The 24,130-nt window shown below is 43.2% G+C and overlaps 1 long non-coding RNA gene across 1 annotated transcript; it reads left to right on the top strand.

The window, feature by feature from the left end:
* The first annotated feature begins 232 nt into the window (after positions 1–232).
* LOC130275726 (uncharacterized) lies at positions 233–23,605 on the top strand. Its single transcript, XR_008844880.1, has 3 exons — positions 233–350; positions 438–612; positions 23,192–23,605. It is a non-coding gene; the product is annotated as an uncharacterized LOC130275726 (long non-coding RNA).
* The last annotated feature ends 525 nt before the right edge of the window (positions 23,606–24,130 follow it).

The following is a 24,130-nucleotide window of genomic DNA, read 5'->3' on the forward strand; positions in this document are numbered from 1 at the left end:
TGGGACTGTCCATGCTGGTGATCTCCAGGCACCCATCCTCCCTGAGGGCGGTCAGCATGGATTTTTATAAAGAAGTCATTTACAAATCTGTATGGGGGAGATTTATCAAAACATGTCCAGAGGAAAAGTTGCTGTGTTGCTCATAGCAACCAATCAGATCCCTACTTTCATTTTTCACAGAAGCGATCTGATTGGTTGCTATGGGCAACTCAGCAACTGTTCCTCTGGACAGGTTTTGATAAATCTCCTCCTATAACTTTCAGGCACATTTCTTTTCCTCCGGAGTACCCTTTTTACACTATTAATAGCATTTACCAATGAATTATTGCAGCTATAAAGAGAAGTGAAAAGTATTCCAGATTTTTAAATATTTATTGTAGAAACTTTTTGTCCATCTAGTTTTTTTCTAGGTTGTTGATCATATGTATTTGTTTTAGGGAGCAAGTGGGATTGGAACACACACGTTGCAGGAGCAGGTAGTAATGTTCAGAAATTCGAGAGTGGGATGAAGCTTTCACTCATATTATCTGTTCGGTACTTGACTTGTCTGAACTTGACGTGAACAGACTTGACTGAAGGACGACCTGGTCGGCAGGAATCTGTATGCAGGAGGTAAGTCACTCAGAAACAGGTAGACTAGAAGAAAGACATTGAACCTTTCCCCATTAGAGGCATGGGGCAAGTGTGCTGATAAGCTACTTCACATTGCTCTGACTGGACTCAATTAAATCACTAACGAACTAGCTCCTCCTGTCTGAACAGACCTGGGTGGAGCACAGCAGGAGGCTTTGTTTGGCCAAAGAGCTCATGAGAATATCTATGCATCTTCCCACAGACACAGATAATACTTTACATGACAGTAAATAATATATTAGGGATATGGCAACACATTGAATTACATTATACAACACATATAACCTGTAAACCCGAGCTGTGGGCCCGAGCAGACACAGGAAAGTGACATCCACCTGACAAGGCAGGTAGACAGATGTGTTCCGCACTGAGATACCACACGCAGGGCTCTACAACAGGGTTAGGCTGAGTGATATGTATATAATTGCTGAACTCATTGTGTTTGTTCTAGAGAAATACATACATCTGAACCATTGTATGTGACAAGGGGCACCTCCTGGCCTACGGACACTATTGACACTCTCATATGCATACAGCATGTGACAGGTGTACTTTAACTATAGTATAACTCTTTTTCACTATATAGAACCTGTCCCAGGCCTCCATTCTCTTCATATGAGTCTCTTCCCATAACTGCTATTTCCCACAGGTCAACACTAGAGATGAGTGAATTTTTGAAAAATTTGATTCGGACGATTAGCTGAATTTTCCGAAAAAATTTGGTTTGGTCCAAAATTATTTGCAGTGAATCGCTATTAAAAATGGCTATTTCTGGGCTACAGAGAGCCTCAATAGGGGTGTAGAACACTTTGCCTTGCCGTACCACGCATAGGGAGTGTGCTATGTCAGTGAAATAATACTGTTATTCAGTATGACATGCAGATTACAGGCATCGCTATTAGAATCACTGTCGCAGAGCGGCACAATGAGAGTGCCTGGAGCTCGCATCAGTATGAGGAGACCATGTGGCGTCAGAATGACACAGCCTGGAGGTGGCGGAAGCATGAGGAGACCATATAGTGGCTGAATGACACAGCCTGGAGGTGGAAGACGCATGAGGAGACCATATAGTGGCTGAATGGCACAGCCTGGAGGTGGCGGAAGCATGAGGAGACCAAATAGTGGCTGAATGACACAGCGTGGAGGTGGCGGCAGAATGAGGAGACCATATAGTGCCTAAATGACACAGCGTGGAGGTGGCGGCAGCATGAGGAGACCGTATAGTGGCTGAATGACACAGCCTGGAAATGGCGGCAGCAAGAGGAGACCATATAGTAGCTGAATGACACAGCCTGGAGGTGGCGGCAGCATGAGGAGTCCATATAGCGACTGAATGACACAGCCTGGAGTTGGCGGCAGCAAGAGGAGACCATGTATTGGCACGCAGATTCGAAATGCAAATTTTTACCGCAAATAACGGCACTTTCGCAAATATTTAGAATATAGTGATATATATATATATATATATATATATATGCATAATGATGAACATTCATTTTTTATGTGAATTTATGCAAATATTTATGTGAATATTTATGCGAATATCGGCACTTCTAGACTGGACACTTATCCCTCCCTTCTTTTAGGTGAGACATAATTGCGCATGCGCACTATGCGAATTTCATTACGAATTTTCGCATGGAAAAAAAAGAGAACAAGCATAGCAAATATGCGAATTTTGAAAACAAAGTACAAATAATCATCCAAATATTCGCGAAATATTGCAAATTCGAATATTGCCCTTCTGCTCATCACTAGTGGCTGAATAACACAGCCTGGAGTTGGCAGCAGCAAGAGGAGACCATATAGTCGCTGAATGACCAGCCTGGAGTTGGCATGAGCATGATGAGAACATATGGTGGCACAATGAGACAGCTTGGAGGTGGCATTAGCATGAGGAGAACATATGGTGGCAGAATGAGACAGCCTGGAGGTGGCATCAGCAGCATCAGGAGTCCTGAAAGTGACCCAGTGACAGAGTGGGGCAGTGGGTGGCAATACCAGTACCCGGTGATGAAGGTGGGTGAAAAAAGGAGAACTTGGCATGAGATGTGTGGCATCAGGTGGGTGGCAGGATTAGAATAGTAGCTGAGGCAGGTAGGCAGAAGAAAACAGTCTCTTTTGTAAAAGTGTTAATGTGCACAGCACAAGTAAGTATTGAGGATTTGCATTACGTAAAACTTATCTTTTAATACTATTCTTACGATAAAATATATGTACCCAAATTTTTTTTTTTATTTAAGAAAAGGAAAGGTGTGCAAAAATACACCATGTGCCACCTACACCACCAAGTATTGATGTGATGCAAAGACCTCTAAAAGGTCGGAGGGAACAACGTATGGTCCGTTGTTTGTAAGGCCCTACTCTCACGATCTTAATTCCCTTCTTGGCAAGTGTTACTCGACCTAAAAACGGCGGTCCCACACAGGAAACTCTCCCTACTTCCACCTACAAACAATGCCATTTCCCAGGGTTTTTAGTTGGAAATAGGGAGAGGTTCCTGTGTGGGGTCGCCCTTTTTAAGACGAGTAACACTTTCCGTAAAAAGGTGGAAGGCAACAACGTATTGTCCATTGTAGCAGGTGGGGGTAAAAACTTCACCTGTAAGGCCCTACTCTCGCCCTATTAATTCTCTTCTTGGCAAGTGTTACTCTCCCTAAAAAGGGCGCCCCCACAGAGCAAACTCTCCCTATTTCCACCTAAAAACCCTAGGAAATGGCAGTGTTTGTAGGTGGAAATAGGGAGAGGTTTCTGTGTGGGGCTGCCAATTTTAGGGCGAGTATCACTTGCCAAGAAGGGAATTAATAATGCGAGAGTACGGCCTTACAGGGGAAGCTTTTACCCCCACCGGTTACAATGGACCATACGTTGCTCCCTTCCACCTTTTAGAGGTCTTTGCATCACATCAATACTTGGTGGTGTAGTTGACACATGGGGGGAGATTTATCAAAGGATTTAGACTGGTTTTCCTGTCTAAATTTGTCGCACAGAAAGTCGCAGTCTAAATATGTGTGACTTTTCTGCGACTTTAGCTGTAGAGGATTTTTTGAACATGATGCATGCAAGTCTATTTTAGACGGAAATGCATTGGAAAATGCATTGGTGCTGAATTTATCAAGTGCAACTTTTGTGCGACAAGTCGCATCTGCCCAAAATACGCTGAAATGTCAGACCATGTTGGAGCAGGTCTAAATGCAGTTTAAGCTTGTAGACCCTGAAGTCTGAGCACAGAATTTATCAAGGGCTGTGAGACCTTTGATAAATTAGGAGCACAATAGACAGGAGACTACCACATACGCTGGTCTATAAGCATACCCAGAATAGACTAGATTAGTAAATGTCCCCCATGGTGTTTTTTGCACACCTTTCCTTTTCTTAGATATAAAAAAATTTTTGGTTCATATATTTCTTCACCCTCATAGTGAAGCAACTAATCAGCAGCAGGTAGACCTGGAGCAGGACTTGAACCAGCAGGTGGTGGCATACCTTGACATGACCATGCCAACACACTTTGAAGATCTGCTGGACTTCTGTCTTGCCTTCCTCATAACCCTCTAGCTCCTCTGGCTGCTCCTGCCACTCCTGTTCTGTCAGATGACTATAAAAACCACCCATTTTGCAAAACCTAAACTGTGCTCCACTGTCCCCATCCTCCTCCTCTTCCAGTTCAGCCCCTCCAGGGCTCATGTGGTCATGAGATGTAGGCACCACATCTCCAGTGCCCTGACCAGCAATCGTTTCCAACACGTGTTGTAAGAAATGAAGCAGGTGAATGATGCCGTTCATCCCGTAATCCTAACGACTGACTAATAATGTGGCTTCCTCAAAAGGCTTGAGCAAACGGCAGGTGCCATGTATGAGCCTCCACAGTTTGACATTGAAGTTACACAGGGGAGTCCCCCTATCCGCTTGGATCATCAAGAAATTGGTGATGGCTTTTCTCTGTTCGTATAGTTGGTCCAACATATGGAGGGTGGAATTCCAACATGTGAAAACATCGCAAATCAGACTATTTTAAGGGATAGCTTTCTGAAGCTGTAGCTCAAGGAGGGTGTGCTTTGCGATGTACGAGTGGCTGAAGTGCATGCAAAGTTTCCTTCCCATTGTTATGATGTGTTGCAGAGGGGGGGAACACTTCAGGAATCGCTTGATAACCAGATTGAACACTTGTGCCATGCAGGGTGTATGGCTCAGGCTTCTTTGACGCAGCGCAGACAAGATGTTCCTCCCATTGTCGGTCACCATGGTTCCCATTTCCAGTTTTCTGAGAGTAAGTCATGATTTGATTTCTTGATGAATTACTTTTAGCAGTTCCTCCCCTGTGTGATTCCGTTCACCAAAGCAAATCATGTGAAGAACAGTGTGACACTGCCGTGCCCTGCACACATGGTATGCTGGAGGGGCACTGAGACTTGTCCGGGCAGTGGAGGCCGAGGACACGGTGGAGGATGATGAGGCGGAATCGCAAACTGTCACAGGACCAATGGCCTTAGAGCGTGAAGGCTGAAGCGGCGTGACCTGTCCAAGTTGCTGTTGTGGCTGTGCAGGAACCACATTCACCCAGTGGGCCTTAAAGGACATGTATTGTCCCTGACCATAGTTACAGCTCCACATGTCGGCACTGCCGACAGGCTCAACGACTGGCCCACCTTCTCTTCCACAAAATTGTGCCGGGCTGGTACTGCATTCTTGGCAAATAAATGACAGCTTGGGACTCTCCACCTCGGCTCTGCACAAGCCATCAGTTCTCTGAAAGGTGCAGAGTCCCCCACTTGAAAAGGGAGGGGCTGCAGCACCAGCAACTTGGACATGAGCACATTCAGCTTCTGCGCTGTTGGATGAGTGGGCGCATACTGTTGTCCCTTGGACATGGCTTCGCTGATGGATTGCTGCCTTAATGACTGACTCGAAGTAGGAGGAGCAGGAGCATCTGGAGTGAAAGAAGATGGGTATGCCAGACAGATCCCTTCAGCTGAGGTGGGGGAGCCCTGGCTGGCTGAAACAGGGAGCGGAATGCCACTGGGTGATGTAGCAGGCTGAACCACTGCATCAGAGCCACGGTTCTCCCAGGCCGCTTTATGGTGACGCTGCAAATGTTGACGCAGGGCTGGGGTGCCAACATTGGTACCCTGCCTACGCTTCACCTTCTGCCAACACATCTTGCATGTGGTCAGGTTAACATCCTCCGGATGCTTGATGAAAAACTGCCACACCGCCGAGTAGCTGATTTTCCCCCCAATTGACCGCACTGATTGACTGCTACTGCCGCCAACTCCAGCAACCCCTGTTCCACTACCTCCTGGGTAGGTAGGCTGCCGCGATGCAGGTGGTCTACCCCAGGCAGGTTTGGTTCCAGACTTTCCACTTCTTCCACTATGCTGACTGTCAACCATTTAACCACCTTGCTTGCTCAGCTGCTGCCTCACGGGCAACCTGATGATGAAGCCCCTTCTGCACCCAGCTCCCAAGTGCGATTGGCTTCATCATCATCGAGTTGTGTCTGCATGTCACTGATGTCCTCAGGTTCCTCAACAGTGTCTGCTTCAGGAGCCTGAACGCTCGCAACACCACCTCCCACGCCACTCTCCTCATCACTACTTGCCCACCTAACAGAGGAAGCGGTGGATGTCTCCTCCGCTTCTTGGCTGGGCAGTAGCTGCTGACTGTCCTCTAGTAGATCGTCCTCACTAAATAGTGGAGCTGAAACCACAGCATACGGAACTTCTGTGGGGGAGGGAACAGCATAGGACAGAGAAAATGGGAGGACAGGGACCGCTCCCAGGCCATGCCAACTGAGGGTTGTGTCTGAGGAACCCACCGACTGTTGACTGGTGGTGTCAGATGTCACTTGTGATGAAGTGGATGACCGAGTTAATCAATCGATGACGGAAGATGGGTTGCTGGTCGAGACACAACCGCTAGCTGATACCGGGAGGTCAGGCTTCTCGCTGTGACTCCTGCTGCCACTCTCCAATAGTCTGCTGCGACCTCTGCCTGATGAATTTAGGCCTCTGCCACTCCTCTGTGCATGTCCTGGCACTTCTCTGCCTGACATACTTAAACACCAGCTGAGTGTGTATATGTTACACTTATGAGAGGAGGACAATACGCTCCACTACCCTTAAAACTGTATTAGACTACAGAAACAAGTGTGTAGCTTTGGCTGGGCTTTTACAGTAACAAGGCCCAAATTAGTTTAACAGGAAAATATATAAAGGACACCACGTAGGTGTACGTACAGTTTACACTTATGAGAGGTGGACAATATGCTCCACTACAAACTGTAAAAGGCTACAAAAACAAGTGTGTAGCTTTGGCTGGCCTTTCACAGTAACCAGGCCCAAATTAGTTTAACAGGAAAATATATAAAGTACACCACGTAGGTGTACGTACAGTTTACATTTATGAGAGGTGGACAATACGCTCCACTACAAACTGTATAACTGTATAGAGTCTTGGCAGATCTGTAAGCCTCATGTTATCCCTCTGATCCATCTAATTTAACAAGGGATGAAAGAGTAGCATTGGATTATCTGAAAAAAGGGAGGATATAATTGTTAAAAAGTCCAACAAAGGGGACAATATTGTTCTAATGGACAGAGATTATTACTTAACAGAAGCAAAAAGACAGTTAGAGGATGAAAGATTCTATAAAAAAAATCCCCTCTAATCCACTTCCAAATTTTACCATAAAACTCCAGACACTATTGAGATGCAATGTTGAAAATAATTTCCTTTCTAACAAAATGGCAGAAAAATGATTGCCTTTGAATCCAAAAGCAGCAACCTGGTACTTCCTGCCTAAAACACACAAAACTTTGGTCTCCCCACCCGGGACACCTATTGTCTCTGGGGTGGGGTCACTAATTGAGCCCATTTCAAGGTTTATTGATTGGCTTCTACACCCATTGCTAGGGGAGATACCATGCCTATTTAAAGACACAAACAAATTTCTCCATACCTTGGAGGGTTTAAGACCATGTTGGTGTCTCTTGACATAGAGAGTTTGTATATGAGCTTCCCTCAGAGCAAGGAGTGGAAGCCATTAGAGAATTCCTGAAATGCTCAAATAGGTCTTTGAACTATATCAATTTTGTGTGAGATGCAATTTTTTGATCTTGACATGCAATTCTTTCAAGTTTGATGATGAATGGTTTATTCAAACAGGAGGTGTTGCCATGGGCACTCCGGTCGCCTGTACAGTAGCGAATTTATATGTCGCAATGTTTGAGAAATTGCATATTTTTTCCGATACCAACCCTTTCTTGAAATATATTGTATGCTATTTACGGTTTGTCAATTACATTTTCATGGTTTGGACAGGCTCAGAAAGAGAGTTTATGACATTTGTTTCTACATTAAATTCAAACAACCAACTGAATTTTAAATTTACATCCAAAATAGGTCCCTTGGAGCTAGAATTTTTGGATGTGCTCGTGGTAATAGAGGAGGAAAATCTTGTGACAAAAGGCTACAGGAAACCTACTGCCTGTAATTCCCTCCTCCACTATAATAGCTATCACCCCGTGCACTTAAAATCAACAGTCCCTTATGGACAATTTCTGTGCCTGAGGCAAATTAACAGTAGGGAAAGTGATTATGAAAGACAAGCCTCGGATCTTAACCCGATAACGACCATGGACGAGTATAGACGTCCAGGTTGGTGGCCGTTCCCGCACCTGGACGTCTATACTCGTCCATTCTTCTCGTGGGTGCTGCCCAGTGCACCCACGAGATCGCGGCAGGGACTCGGCTGTATCACACAGCCGGGACCCTGCTGCACTGCCAGGACCGAAGTAAACTTCGGTCCCGGCAGTTATAACCCTTACAGCCGCGGTCGGAAGAGACCGCGGGCTGTAAGCGTTATGACAGAGGGAGGGAGCTCCCTCTGTCTCCTCTGCAGCACCCCACATCGCAATCGCGGGGTGCTGTGTGTGGCCGCGGCTGGCTGGGACCTGCCGCACTGCCGGGAGTGAAGTTCACTTCACTCCCGACAGTTAAACTCTTACAGCCGCGGTCAGAAGTGACCGCGTGCTGTAAGGAGTTCTGACAGAGGGAGGGCGCTCCCTCTGTCTCTCCTGCAGCACCCCGGAGAGGCACGTCCTGATATGCTGCCTGCTAGTGAAAACTGGCAGGCAGCATATAACTGCAATGCTTTGGAATACTAGGTATTCCAAAGCATTGAAAAGTGAATAAATAAATAAATAAATAAATAAAATAAAAGTGTAAAAATAAATAAAAATGTAATAAAAGTGTAAGTTATTCCGGAGTTATTCTCTAATAAAGACAGACATCCCCGATTTGAAAAAACAGGCCTGGTCTTTCAGGGGCTTACAGGTTTATTTGCATTGGTCCTTAAGGGGTTAAGGAAAGACTGCTAAAAAGAGGATATCCTAGTTTAGTTCTTGATAAAGCAATGAAACGAGCAAGTGAACAGAATAGAGAAAAATTGCTAAAAGAAAAGAGAAACGGTAAAAATAGGAAAAACAAGACACCTTACTGTAATACTAATTTAACAGCCTCCCATAATTCAGAAAGTTCCCCTGCCAATTTGTTTCCATTTTCTTTCTCCTTCCAGTTTGGCCCAATGGTAAAACAGATAAAAAAATCAATTCATTACAATTGATTCTTGATTCAACATGATGCGGATTTAAGGAGCTATGCACAGTCTAAGCTCCTGATAGCTTTTAAAAAAAATGCAAAAATATTAAAAACATCTTAGAGAGACGCAGTTTACAAACTAACTCAACTAAAAATGAGAACTGGCTCCAAAGAACTATCGCTCCCGGAATGCATAGGTGCAGATCCTGTAACTGGTGTACCTCTGCATACCTGGAAAAAAATGTGGCATTAGGAGGCATCCCTATTCCTTGTCAAGAAATAATATGCTGCAGAACAAAATACGAAATGTATGTAGTTATATGCCCTTGTAAACGATTTTATATAGGGTGTACCATACATTCTCTAAATACAAGATTTCGTGAAAATGTCTACTCTATAAAAAACAAATAAAGGCTTACCTAGACTAATTTCCCACATTGTAGAGGAACATGCAGGGGACGTAAAAAACATGAAATTTCGAGGAATAGAACTGGTACCTTTGAGAGAAGGTGTAGACAGATGCAGAGGGCTCCTCCAGTGTGAGGCGAAGTAGATCATTCAGACCGGAGCACGGGGTAACCTAGGTCTGAATGACCGCTTAGATATGAATGCGTTTTTTTAGACCTCTCCCAATTTTTGTACATTATTAAGAATATTACAGAAATTGTTACTGTATATGTTCTGGTTGAGAAGATTTATCTCTTCAGGAATTTTTTTTACTGTATCTACAGACTCGAATGTGTGTTTTGCTGTTTTAAAGTTATTGCAGTTCTGTTAAACCTCCCCCTCTGACATGGCAGCTGTGAGGAGGTATTTACCTGGCCTCTCGCGTCAGAGGAGGCGTGACCTGAAGAAGCCCCGGGAGTGGCGTAAAATAGCTGTTGTCCGAATGTACTGCATGTCCAGCACCCCCCTGTTTGTTTTTACGTACCGCACCGAATAAATAAGATTCTGCTTACCATACCGTGAGTGCCACCTGACTTTCACCGTTGTACAAACTGTATAAGGCTACAGAAACAAAGGTGTAGTTCTGGCTGGCTTTTCATAGTAACTAGGCCCAAATTTGTTTTTCAGGAAAAAAAAAAAACCTACACCACGTAGTTTACACTTATGAGAGCTGGGCAATACGCTCAGCTTAAAACTGTATAAGGCTACAGAAACAAGGGTGTAGTTTTGGCTGGCCTTTCACAGTAACTAGGCCAAAATTTAATTTTTTTAGGGAAAAAAACCTACACAACGTAGGTGTGCGTACAGTTTAAACCTATGAGAGGAGGACTATGTGCTCCAATACAAACTGTATAAGGCTACAGAAGCAAGGGTTTGGCTGGCCTTTCTCAGTAACTAGGCCAAAATGAGTTTTTCAGGGGAAAAAACGTACACCGCATAGGTGTACCTACAGTTTACACTTATGAGAGCTTGACAATACGCACAGCTTAACCCCTTAAGAACTAAGGGTTTTTCGGTTTTTGCACTTTGGTTTTTTCCTCCTCACTTTTTAAAAATCATAACCCTTTCAATTTTGCACCTAAAAATCCATATGATGGCTTATTTTTTGCACCACCAATTCTTCTTTGCATTGACATCAGTCATTTTACCCAAAAATCTACGGCAAAACGGAAAAAAAAATCATTGTGCGACGAAATTGTAGAAAAAACGCCATTTTGTAAATTTTGGGGGCTTCCATTTCTACGTAGTATATTTTTCGGTAAAAATTACACCTTCTCTTTATTCTGTAGGTCCAAAGGATTAAAATGATACCCTACTTATATCGGTTTGATTTTGTCGGACTTCTTGAAAAAATCAGAACTACATGCACGGAAATTTAGACGTTTAAAATTGTCATCTTCTGACCCCTATAACTTTTTTATTTTTCTGCGTATGGGGCGGTATGAGGGCTCATTTTTTGCGCCATGATCTGAATTTTAAATTCAGTTGGTTGTTTGAATTTAATGTAGAAACAAATGTCATAAACTCTCTTTCTGTGCCTGTCCAGACCATGAAAATGTCATTGACAAACCGTAAATAGCATACATTATATTTCAAGAAAGGGTTGGTATCAGAAAAAATTTGCAATTTCTCAAACATTGCGACATATAAATTCGCTACTGTACAGGCGACCGGAGTGCCCATGGCAACTCCTCCTGTTTGAATAAACCATTCATCATCAAACTTGAAAGAATTGCATGTCAAGATCAAAAAATTGCATCTCGCACAAAATTTGTATAGTTCAAAGACCTATTTGAGCATTTCAGGAATTCTCTAATGGCTTCCACTCCTTACTCTGGGGGATACTCATATACAAACCCTCTATGTCGAGACACCAACATGGCATTTTCTGGCCAACTTAAACCCTCCAAGGTAATGAGAAGTTTGTTAGTGTCTTTAAATAGGCATGGTATCTCCCCTAGCAACGGGTGTAGAAGCCAATCAATAAACCTCGAAATGGGCTCAATTAGTGACCCCTCCCCGGAGATAATAGGTCTCCCGGGTGGAGAGACCAAAGTTTTGTGTGTTTTAGGCAGGAAGTACCAGGTTGCTGGTTTTGGATTCAAAGGCAATAATTTTTCTGCCATTTTTTTTTTAGAAAGGACATTTAAAAAAAAAAAAAAATTGCATCTCAATAGTGTCTGGAGTTTCATGGTAAATTTTAGAAGTGGATTAGAGGGGATTTTTTTTATATAATCTTTCATCCTCTGTCTTTTTGCTTCTGTTAACCCCTTAAGGACCACGGATTTTTCCGTTTTTGCACTTTCGTTTTTTCCTCCTCACCTTTTAAAAATCATAACCCTTTCAATTTTGCACCTAAAAATCCACATGATGGCTTATTTTTTGCACCACCAATTCTACTTTGCAGTGACATCAGTCATTTTACCCAAAAATTTACGCCGAAACGGAAAAAAAATAATTGTGCGAGGAAATTGAAGAAAAAACACCGTTTTGGGGGCTTCCGTTTCTACGCGGTAAATTTTTCAGTAAAAATGATACCTTATCTTTATTCTGTAGGTCCATACGGTTAAAATGATAACCTACTTATATAGGTTTGATTTTGTCGTACTTCTGTAAAAAATCATAACTACATGCAGAAAAATGTATACGTTTAAAATTGTCATCTTCTGACCTCTATAACTTTTTTATTTTACCGCTTATTGGGCGACGTGAGGGTTCATTTTTTGCGCCGTGATCTGAAGTTTTTAGCGGAACTTTTTTTGTATTGATCAGACTTTTTGATTGCTTTTTATTCAATTTTTCATGATATAAAAAGCGTCCAAAAAGACGTTATTTTGGACTTTGGAATTTTTTTGTGCGTACGCAATTGACCGTGCGGTTTAATTAATTATATATTTTTATAGTTCAGACATTTGCGGCGATACCACATATGTTTATATTTATTTTTATTTACATGGTGTTTTTTTTATGGGAAAAGGGGGGTGATTTGAACTTTTAGTAAGGAAAGGGTAAAATCACTTTTATTAACTTTTTTTTTACACTTTTTTTTTTGCAGTGTTATAGCTCCCATGGGGACCTATAACACTGCACACACTGATTGCCAGCACTGTTCACTGCAAAGCCATAACTTTGCAAAGATCAGCGTTATCAGCGGTCGATTGCTCAAGCCTGCATCTCAGGCTTGGAGCAATCAATCGCCGAAGGGACGCGCCGGAGGCAGGTAAGAGGACCTCCGCTCGTATCCCAGCTGATCGGGACACCGCATTTTCACTGCGGTAGTCCCGATCAGCCCCGCTGAGCAGCCAGGCAGCTTTCACTTTCGTTTTAGACGCAGCGTTCAACTTTGAACGCCGCGTCTAAAGGGTTAATAGTGCACGGCACCGCGATCGCTGCCGCGCGCTATTAGCCCCAGGTCCCGGCTTCAGATACATGCCGGGAAGGACCCGATATGACGAGGGGTCACCGCTTGACCCCGCGTTATATCGCTGGAGACGGCCAAGGACGTAAATATATGTCCTTGGTCGTTAAGGGGTTAAAACTGTATAAGGCTACAGAAACAAGGGTGTAGCTTTGGCTGGCCTTTCATAGTAACTAGGCCAAAATTGGTTTTTCAGGAAAAAAGAAAAATGTACACCACCTATGTACGCACAGATTACACTTATGAGAGGACAATAAGCTCCACTACGCAAACTGTATTAGGCACTGAAATCAGGTGACTATGGCTTTTCGTGTTCACCCTAACTGGCTCCTGTTAGCTTTACAGTTGTTGTATAACCAACTGCAGCAGTACAGAATCACTGTGTAGTAGAGCCCAGTCTAATACTATTAGGCACTAATAGCAGGTTACAATGGCTTTTACTGCTCTGCCTAAATAGCCTCTTTAAGCTTTAGAGCTGCTGTACACCCCACTGAAGAGTAGAGTCGCTGTGTATTACACCCAAAAGTGTACTTTCTCTCTCTCTCAGTGCTCAGTGTCAGTGCTTTAATGCAGTGATTTGGGCTTGTGGTGAATTGCTGCTGTGAAGCTGTTTTTCTGAGCAATGCACACAATGCTCTATCTCTCCCTACAGTGAAACGCTCTCTCTGAAATAAAATGGTGAAGTGACTGGCCGCAAGATGGCTGCTGATTATATAGGGCTGTGACATCACAGGGGTGGCTGGCTGCTGATTCTGGTCATCCCGCCTACCCTCCTTCCTGCCTTCCCAGAGTTCCTGGCCCCATATCCTCACATGTGGATCCACCATTTTAGATGCCATGGAGCCTGGACTGCACTAAATGAAGTTTAACCCCTTTAGGACCAGGGGTTTTTCCGTTTTTGCACTTTCATTTTTTCCTCCTTACCTTTAAAAAATCATAACTCTTTCAATTTTGCACCTAAATGGCTTATTTTTTGCGCCACCAATTCTACTTTGTAATGACATCAGTCATTTTACCCAAAAATCTACGGCAAAACGGAAAAAAAAATCATTATGAGACAAAATTGAAAAAAAAAATGCCATTTTGTAACTTTTGGGGGCTTCTGTTTCTACGCCGTTTATTTTTCGGTAAAAATTACACATTCTCTTTATTCTGTTGGACCATACGATTAAAATGATACCCTACTTATATAGGTTGGATTTTGTCGTACTTCTCATACCTACATGCAGGAAAATGTATACGTTTAAATTTGTCATCTTCTGACCCCTATAACTTTTTTATTTTTCCGTATATGGGGCAGTATGAGGACTCGTTTTATGTGTCATGATCTGATGTTTTTAGCGGTACCATTTTTGTATTGATTGGACTTATTGATTGATATAAAAAGTGACCAAAAATATACTATTTTGGACTTTGGAATTTTTTTGCGCATACGCCATTGACTGTGCGGTTTAATTAATGATATATTTTTATAATTTGGAAATTTCCGCACGCGGCAATACCACATATGTTTATTTTTATTTTTATTTACACAGTTTTTTTTTTTTTTTATGGGAAAAGGGGGGTGATTCAAACTTTTATTAGGGGAGGGGATAAATTATCTTTATTCACTTTTTTGTTCACTTTTTTTTTGCAGTGTTATAGCTCCCATAGGGACCTATAACACTGCACACACTGATCTTTTACATTGATCACTGGTTTCTCATAGGAAACCAGTGATCAAGGATTCTGCCGCTTGACTGCTCATGCCTGGATCTCAGGCACGGAGCAGTCATTTGGCGATCGGACAGCATGGAGGCAGGTAGGGATCCTCCGGCTGTTTTGTAAGCTGTTCGGGATGCCACGATTTCGCCACGGCGATCCCAAACAGCTCCCTGTGCTAACCGGCATGGTTTTACTTTCACTTTAGACAGGGCGTTCAACTTTGAACGCCGCATCTAAAGGGTTAATAGTGGGCGGCACAGCGATCAGTGCTGCACCCTATTAGCCACGGGGCCGTGGCTCTGCATTAGTGTTGCTCGCGAATATTCGCAATGCGAATTTTATTCGCGAATATAGCACTATATATTCGTAATTACGAATTTATTTTATTTTTTTTCACAGTACACATGACAGTGATCATCCCTCTCTGCTTCCAGCTTGTGTGGTGTAATGAAGGCTCTAATACTACTGTGCGAAGTTTCGCATATGCGAAAATTTGCATATGCTAATTTTCGCATATGCTAATTTTGTATATGATAATTTTTGTATATGTTAATTTTCGCATTCGCAAATTTTCGCTTATGCGAAAATAAAACGCGAATATTACGAATATGCGAATATTCGCGAATATATGACGAATATTCGTCCATATATTCGCGAATATTCGCGAATTCGAATATGGCCTATGCCGCTCAACACTACTCTGCATTATAGAAAGGGAAAGGACTCAGGACGTACCGGTACGTCCTTAAGAGGTTAAAGAAGCGATTCATGCAATCGAATCGCGGCGATATTCGGATTCAATGCAAATTTTTGATGAAATTCATAACAAATGCGGATTCGTCAGATTCAATTCGCTCATCCCTAGTCAACACCAATATATTGTTTCTTGTAGCATATCAAGTGACAACCGCTCTTGGCCAGATCCTGCTCTTAAGAGCTCTGTCCTCTAAATCTTTTCATGTAAGTTCCATCCAATTGGATACATCTTATTTGTGGACCAACTAGGCCATGATAAGTCCTGTTATACAATCCCTCAGTCCTCCAGGTAAAAGTTCAGCCTTCTCACCAAGAGCTTCATAATGTATATTTGCTCCATTCGGTGCACCTTTCTTCAGAACAGAGCCCCTAGTACTATACACAAGCTGCAAAACACATATATAGTAACTGTGCACTCCCAGAACAATTTTAAAATAAATGAAATTCTTATTAGACAACAGTTTACACATAAAGACATTAAGAAATGCACAAATCACGAGGGATTACATAACAATATATATATAACAATAATATTCATATACCACAGAGGGAACAGTAATATTGATCTCTCTGTGCAACCAAACCTTCATACAGTGTGTATGGAGGAATACAACAAAGTATAAATAATTGAAAATATATATCAATAGTCCATAAACAGATATCACAATAATTTGTTTATGTAATGTGAACAAACATTATACCAATAGCCTCAAAGTGAAAGTGCATAGAATATCAGTTTTATATAACTAAAACATACATGTGAGGAAAAAATGAAAATCACACAAAAGCCAAAAAGAATAGAGACATAACAGTACACCAATAATAAAGAAAAAAAAACTAAATATCCCATCCTCATATCCTGACCTCATATCCCATCTTCATTTCCTGTCCTTATATCCTGACCTCATATCTCGTCATTATATGCCATCCTCAAATCCCATCCTCATATGTTGACCTCGTATCCTGACCACAAAACCCATCCCAACCTCATAGCCAGACCTCATATCCAGTTAGCATATCCCGTCTTCATATCTTGACCTCATATCCTTTCCTCATATTCTGTCCTCATAGCCGACCTCATATCATGTTCTCAAATCCCATCCTGACTTATCCCAACCTCTTTTCTAGGCCTAATATCCAGTCCTCATGTCACAACCATTCTCTTATTATGACCTCATATACCATCCCCATCTCCCATCCTCATAAGCATTCCTAATTTACCATCCCAACCTCATATCCTGTTCATTTATCCTGTAATCATATCCCGAAATCATTTCCTGTCCTCATAACCTACACCTGACTACTGGACAGTTAAATCATACTTTACCATTACACTGGTCCGGATGCTGAATGTTTCAAAAAGTCCCGAGCAATCTTTGGAACCCAAGGGTTACGCAATCAGGAGATGTAATGGAAGCCCCATAGACTTTCATAAAACCTGGGTTAGGGTTGATTTAATTTTGCTATATTTTAAGTTGACATACAAGTAATGTGTGTGTCAAGTTTTATCTAAATATCATTTGAAAGTTATGCTGGAACATATATAACAAATGTGACCTCTCCAGGAACCCACACATGACACACAAACACAATTTTAAACCCAAAAGCACAAAACACAAAAATAATTATCATGCATAAAAACAAGATAGAACTCATTGTTATGTAATGTAAAATGGTTAGCCTGTTCACCCACACTAAATCCAATACGCTGGGTTATAGTGTGGGTGAACAGGAGACTAATGCGGGGTCAGTGAGTTAAATACGTACCTGCAGACAGGCACCCAGTCCCTTGGAAATTCCGCTTCTATCTTCGGTGAATTGCGCACTGGAGGTTGGCCCATCGGTGATTTTGAATATTCATGATCGCTGGTCATGTGAGCTCTCAGTAGGTGTAAGGCGCTCACATGACCAGCAACCATGAATATTCAAATTCACCCAGCGGGCCTGCCTCCAGTGCACAATTCACCAAAGATAGAAGCGGACCTTCAGAGGGGCCGGGCACTGGAATGAAGATACATATTTAACTCACTGACCCTGCAATAGTCTCCTGTTCACCCACATTATAACCCAGTGTATTCAGTTTAGTGTGGGTGAACAGGATGACCGTTTTCCTTTAAAGGGGTACTCCGGTGAAAACCTTTTTTCTTTTAAATCAACTGGCTCCGGAAAGTTAAACAGATTTGTAAATTACTTCTATTAACATTTTTTTAATCCTTCCTGTACTTATTAGCTGCTGAATACTACAGAGGAAAATTATTTTCTTTTTAGAATGCTCTCTAATGACATCACAAGCACAGTGCTCTTTGCTGACGTTATAATAAGTCTTTATTTATTGTAGTCCTTAGTGGGATTTGAACCCAAGGCCCCATCACTGCAAGCAACCATGCTGCCCTTGTCAGCAGAGAGCACTGTGCTCGTGATGTCATCAGTGTTCCAAAAAGAAAGGAATTTCCTCTGCAGCATTCAGCAGCTAATAAGTACTGGAAGGATTAAGATTTTTTAATGGAAGTAATTTACAAATATGTTTAACTTTCTGGCACCAGTTGATTTAAAAGAAAAAAGGTTTTCACCGGAGTACCCCTTTAACCACCACACTCACAGTTTAGACAGTTCTTGTAACTGCTGTGGTGAAGTGGATCCGCTGAGCCTGTGTGGATGATGGTGTGGGCCGTACCAGGGAGCAAAGTCTAAGCACCCCTGATACAACTCGTTCACACAGGCTGCCAAGGTGAAGCGTGGCACAGGAAGGATAAGGCAAACTCGTAGTCGGGGACGGATAGAAAGGTCAGGAAAGGCGGCACTGAATCGTGGACAGGAAACGTAGCAAGGAGGTTTGGTACACAGTAAGACAGAACACAAGTATGATATGCTTTCTCTAAGGCTGTGGGGCACAAAGATCCGGCAAGGGGAAACAGGAAGTGCTGACACTTGTATTGTCAGCGAGTGGGACAGCAGAGGAAGCAAGAGGTGAGTAACGGCCCGGCGTTCGCATGCCGATGCGTCCTGCAATGTGAACTGCGGCACCGCCAGCAGAGGAGGACAAGGCAGGAGAGCGCTCACGCCCAGCATGTCTGGCCGGAGAGCTAGTTGTAACAGTTCTCCTGGGGGAAGCGTTGGGGACAATAACGACCACAAATGCCGGGATATGGAAAACTGCCTTTTACTTAGGTTAGGATAGCTATTGTAATCCTTTACTCTTCAGATCAGAGCAGGGGAAATACAGAGTAACCCTTGGGAGCCTTTTGCCATGCTGGGACTTGTAGTATTTTACTCTGGATTTTAGTTTCTGTAGACTTTAGACTTTGGATTTTACACTTGAGATCACCCGCTCTAACTTAGGACTGACTGCTGTAATTTCCCCTGGAGCTTAAGCTTACCACCAGGCTTGGACTGTAGACTATGGGATCAAGAGTTGCCTGAGGCTTTCTATCCCCTGTTATCCGAGATTTCCAGAGTGGACATGTGCAATGAGGTTCTTGTAGATGCGTGGTTACTGACTTTTGACTTCCCCTCAGGTCTCCTACAGGTTACCACAGACTTCTCCTCATTTCTCTCCACACTGTACCTCAGCAGTAACTCCTCAAGGGACCTGCACACACAGGGCAGGAGGGGATTTAAGCCCTGGCCCTTTTGATGCCTCCTCCTTCAGGTGCCCTTTCTCTGCAGGTGTAAGGAACAATGAGCTCATGATGCACAGTGACAGGAGTGTATGGAGACATGGCTGGTACAGATGACAGCAGGGGACAAGAAGACAGAGAAAATACAAGTGTGAGGAAGTAACATCGGCACTTTTCATACAGGCATTCACCTCCGCACACTGTCTCCCTCCCCTGGTCCTGCTACTGATGGCCCCTCTCTGCTCCTCTCTTCACCGTCTGGAGGTAAGGAAAGGAAGTGATGGAGGGATATAAGATCGGCTGGAGCTGCCATGAGGGAACTTAGAAGAACCAGCTGCTGCAGCAGTGACAGTGAGTGACCATCAGCAGGGTCTGTCAGGCTGCCGTGTACTGTAGGGAGGGGAAACTGTCTAAAGATATAGCCTGACTTCCTCTGTACAGGCAGCTTCAGTAAATTTATAGGGGGGAATTAATCAAGCTATTCTTATGTACACGACTTACGTACACAGTTTTCCCTGTAGTAAGTGTTTCTTAGGTGTGACACATTTATCATACTATCACAGGGGGTTGATAAATTTGGCTCACATAAGTCAAAAACAGTAAATCAGTTTAGAGCACCACCTTTTCAGCACACATAAGCAAAAACCAAGAAATGACTTCAGAACACCAATTTGTAACACCACCTCTTCTCCTCTGTGACTATTCTGCTCTAAAGCCGCATTTGTGACAAAAATGTGATATATACATATATATATATATATATATATATATATATATATATATATATTTAAATTTTTTACCACTTTTTACCCATGTACAAATCCATTTTTAGTATGGTTTATTTTTTAATTTTTTTTGGATTACTTTGGACTACGGTGACCAGCATTTCTTTTGTTTAATATTAATAAAATGGTTAACGAGGGTTTGTGGGGGAGTGTTTTTTGGAATAAATATTTTTTTAATTGTGTGGTGCTTTTTTTTAATTTTTTTATTTACTTTATAGGCTTAGTAGTGGAAGCCGTCTAATAGACGGAATCCATTACTAAGCCAGGCTTAGCATTAGCCACAAAAACAGCTAGCGCTAACCTCCAATTAGTACCCCGGTACCCACCGCCACAGGGGTGCCGGGAAGAGCCGGTACCAACAGGTCTGGAGCGTCAAAAATGGTGCTCCTGGGCCTAGGCGGTAACAGGCTAGCGTTATTTAGACTGGGGAGGGCAAGTAACAATGGTCCTGGCCCACTCTGGTAACGTCAGGCTGTTGCTGCTTGGTTGGTATGATGCTTAGAATGAAAATATGGGGAACCACACACATTTTTTGCATAAATAATGAAATAAAAATGCATAGGGTTCCCCGTATTTTCATTCTCAGCCAGATACCAACCAAGCAGCAACAGCCTGATGTTACCAGGGTGGGCAACGACCATTGTTACTGGCCCTCCCCAGCCTAAATAACGCCAGCCTGTTACCGCCTAGGCCCAGGAGTACCATATTTAATGCTCTGGGCCTGTTGGTAGCTGCTCTTCCCGGCACCCCTGTGGTGGTGGGTAACGGGGTAATAATTGGGGGTTAGCGTTAGTTGTTTTTGGTGCTAACACTAAGCCCAGGCTTAGTAATGTATTCTGTCTATAAGCTTCCACTACTAAAAAAGTAAAGTAAATAAAATAAAAAAAAAATAAAAAAAAACTTTTATTCCAAAAAAAAATTCCCTCACAAGCCCTCGTTAACCATTTTATTAACATTAGCCAAAAAAAAAAAAAAAAAAAAACACTGGTCATGGTCGTAGTCCACAGGATACATGGATCTAAAATGAGAAGGAAAAAAAAATGGAAAAAAGGTAGATATAATATAGCCTAAATATTCAAATGGAGGAAAATGATGTTTTCAATAAGCTGACTGTTTGTTTGTGCAACTATGGCGGATATTCATAATTGTCAGGAAATGGAAATATGATGGAATTGTATAATAAATATATAATTGATATAGAAATTATATACAATATGGGGGGAATTTATCATTGTATATGCTATTAAAGTCAGCATAGCTGTCCTAAAGACTGTCAAGTCACTGCAAGTCCCAGCAAGCTGCAAGGTCCCCTCCGTGTTACTGGACACCTCTCTGGGATCCTGGCCTAGCTGTAAAGACTGTTACCATCTGTCTACCTCAGTAAAGCCACCGTTAATCCTCACCTGGCCTTGGACTCTTATTTGCCCTGCCTAACTAGGACTAGCGGTACTCCCATTTGGGTGGTCATCGGGAAAACCACGCCCTGGCAACACAAACATTTAGGGGTTTATACCATCTGCCCCTGGGCTATAACATCTGCCCCATATACCTCACCTTCACACCCCGTGGCTCACCACACAATATTAAGAGGAGCAGATACAAGAGTAACGTAAGCAATAATAAGTGACAGATACATAAGCAATAATAAGTGACAGTGTGCAGCATGCTGGCTCTCACTGGTGTGCTACTCATAGGTCTGTATTTACCCAGCACAGTCCTCAAGTTCCCCCAACAGGTCATATTTTCTGGATTTTCCTAATCTTTATAGGTGACCTGTTGGTGGGGAAATAAAGGACCACGCTTGGGTAACACTAGTCTAGGAAGTCACATGTGGATTGGGCACGCCCTTTTTTTGCATTGAGCCCTTCCCCTCAATATTTATGAACTCCTCCCCCTTGCACTATATAAGAACTTGGCTAGGGCGGCTCCCATTGGGCATCAGGATCACATGGTTTACTATGCGAGATTTATTAAAGGCAACATAACAAACACATTAGAAATCAACAGACGATGAACAAGTGTACAGTGACCCCTCGACCTACGATGGCCCCGACATACGATAATTTCAACATGGGATTGCATCTCAGAGTCCATCGCATGTTGAAGGCAGCATAAACATACCATGCTTTTTTATGTCGGGGCCATCGCATAAATGGCTATCCGGCAGAACTGACTGCTTCAGCTGCCACCGGATAGCCGTATACGGTGCCCCGTGTGGTCCGCTGACGATCACTCACCTGTCCTCGGGGCTCCGGCGCATCCTCTTCGGGATCCTCTGCATCGTCGGCGCTCTCCATCGTCATCATAACGTCGCTGTTCACGCCGTCCCGTCATCCAATAGGAGCGGCGTACATAGCGACGTGATAGCGGCAACGGAGAGCGCGGTTGCCGGGGAAGCAGAGGCCTTACCGGAGCATCGGGGACACCTCGGGGACGCGGCGACAGCGATGGACGGCGACATCCCGGGCAGCAGTGGCGAGCGGTGACGGTCCGGAGCGGCGGGGACACGTGAGTACAACTTTCTCTAACAGTGGTCTACAACCTGCGGACCTCCAGATGTTGCAAAACTACAACACCCAGCATGCCCGGACAGCCAACGGCTGTCCGGGCATGCTGGGTGTTGTAGTTTTGCAACATCTGGAGGTCCGCAGGTTGGAAACCACTGTCCTATACTTTACATTGCACGGATCCCTCAACATATGATGGTTTCAACAAATGATGGTCCATTTGGAACGGATTACCATCATATGTTGAGGGACCACTGTACATTATAATGCAGCACTTTGAGGAGTGAGCCCAGCACAGGCACCTTAGGCCGCATTTACCGGACAGGACCACATCCTGTACTGGGACACCATAATGTGATGAATAAATCACAAATATAATGCTCACATAGTGGGAGATTTATCAAAACCTGTGCAAAGGAAAAATTGCCCAGTTGCCCATAGCAACCAATCAGATCGCTTCTTTCATTTTACAGAGGCCTTGTTAAAAATGAAAGAAGCGAGCTGATTGGTTGCTATGGGCAACTGGGCAACTTTTCCTTTGCACAGGTTTTGATAAATCTCCCCCTAAGAGATTAAATGAAGATTAATAGAGAATGATAGTTGTCTTTTCCTATTCTTTATTTCTATCCATGCTTTACGTTATCATACACTGGTATTCGATCTCGTTTATCTTCCGGTATATAATGTCATTTACACTTTTATGTTATTGTCTTGTGCTTCCAGCCTTGTTTCTCATCATACAGCTGATGCCTTTTTCCCTACACACATATCAGCCCCCCTCCGCCGTGCACCCCTGACCTCTGTCTTTCATACCTTCCTGACCCTGCACTGCCTGAACAAACTCAACACAGCAGGAGAGAGAATGGGAGTGACAGCCCGTCAGATGTTATCATGGGGCTGATGAGAGGGAGGAAGGCAGCGGTCGGACAGGGCCCCAGCTGCAAGAATAAACTCATCTGTTGCAGGGCAAGGAGAGATGAGAGGTTTGGTCTCATTAGGTTCTTACCTCATCTCCCAGTACTCAGGGAGTCTTGTAAATTGACTTTTGTAGGATGCTGTAATGTCAGCGTGGGATTCTAAGCCGGTACACCCTTTCGGTACCAGAAAGAATTTGCATATATTAATAAATGGTCGAACCAAAACCAACTGTACTTTGGTCTCCAAATTCTGGTCCTCTGGATATTGCAAAGTTTCAACTCCCCTCTAGGGTTGTCACCTTTCTTGCAAAAAAAAAAAAAAAACACTGGCCAATGCGGCATTCTAATTTGCATAATAATTACAGTGATCCCTCAACTTACAGTGGCCTCAACATACAATAGTTTCAACATACAATGATCTTTTCTGGACCATTGTAAGTTGAAACCAGACTCAACATACAATGTACGGACAGTTTAGATCTGCATAACCTGTCAATGGCTGGAAGATCTGACCAATCTGAATGGGGCATTCAGTGGTAAAACCCCCGTATTACTGAAGCGTATGCACTGACTGGTGTCTGGTAGCGCCCCCTACAGTACAGGGAGGTACTAGATGTTCTGTACACTTTACCTGTGCCAGGGTTAGCTGCTCCTTTGGACATCATGTGAGGGCGGCTCAATGTTACTTTTTTAGGACACTGTGTGTACTGTACAGGACCCTGAAGAAGCTCCTGTCCTCTATAGT

Source organism: Hyla sarda, chromosome 6, assembly GCF_029499605.1.
Source record: "Hyla sarda isolate aHylSar1 chromosome 6, aHylSar1.hap1, whole genome shotgun sequence".
Classification (NCBI taxonomy): domain Eukaryota; kingdom Metazoa; phylum Chordata; class Amphibia; order Anura; family Hylidae; genus Hyla; species Hyla sarda.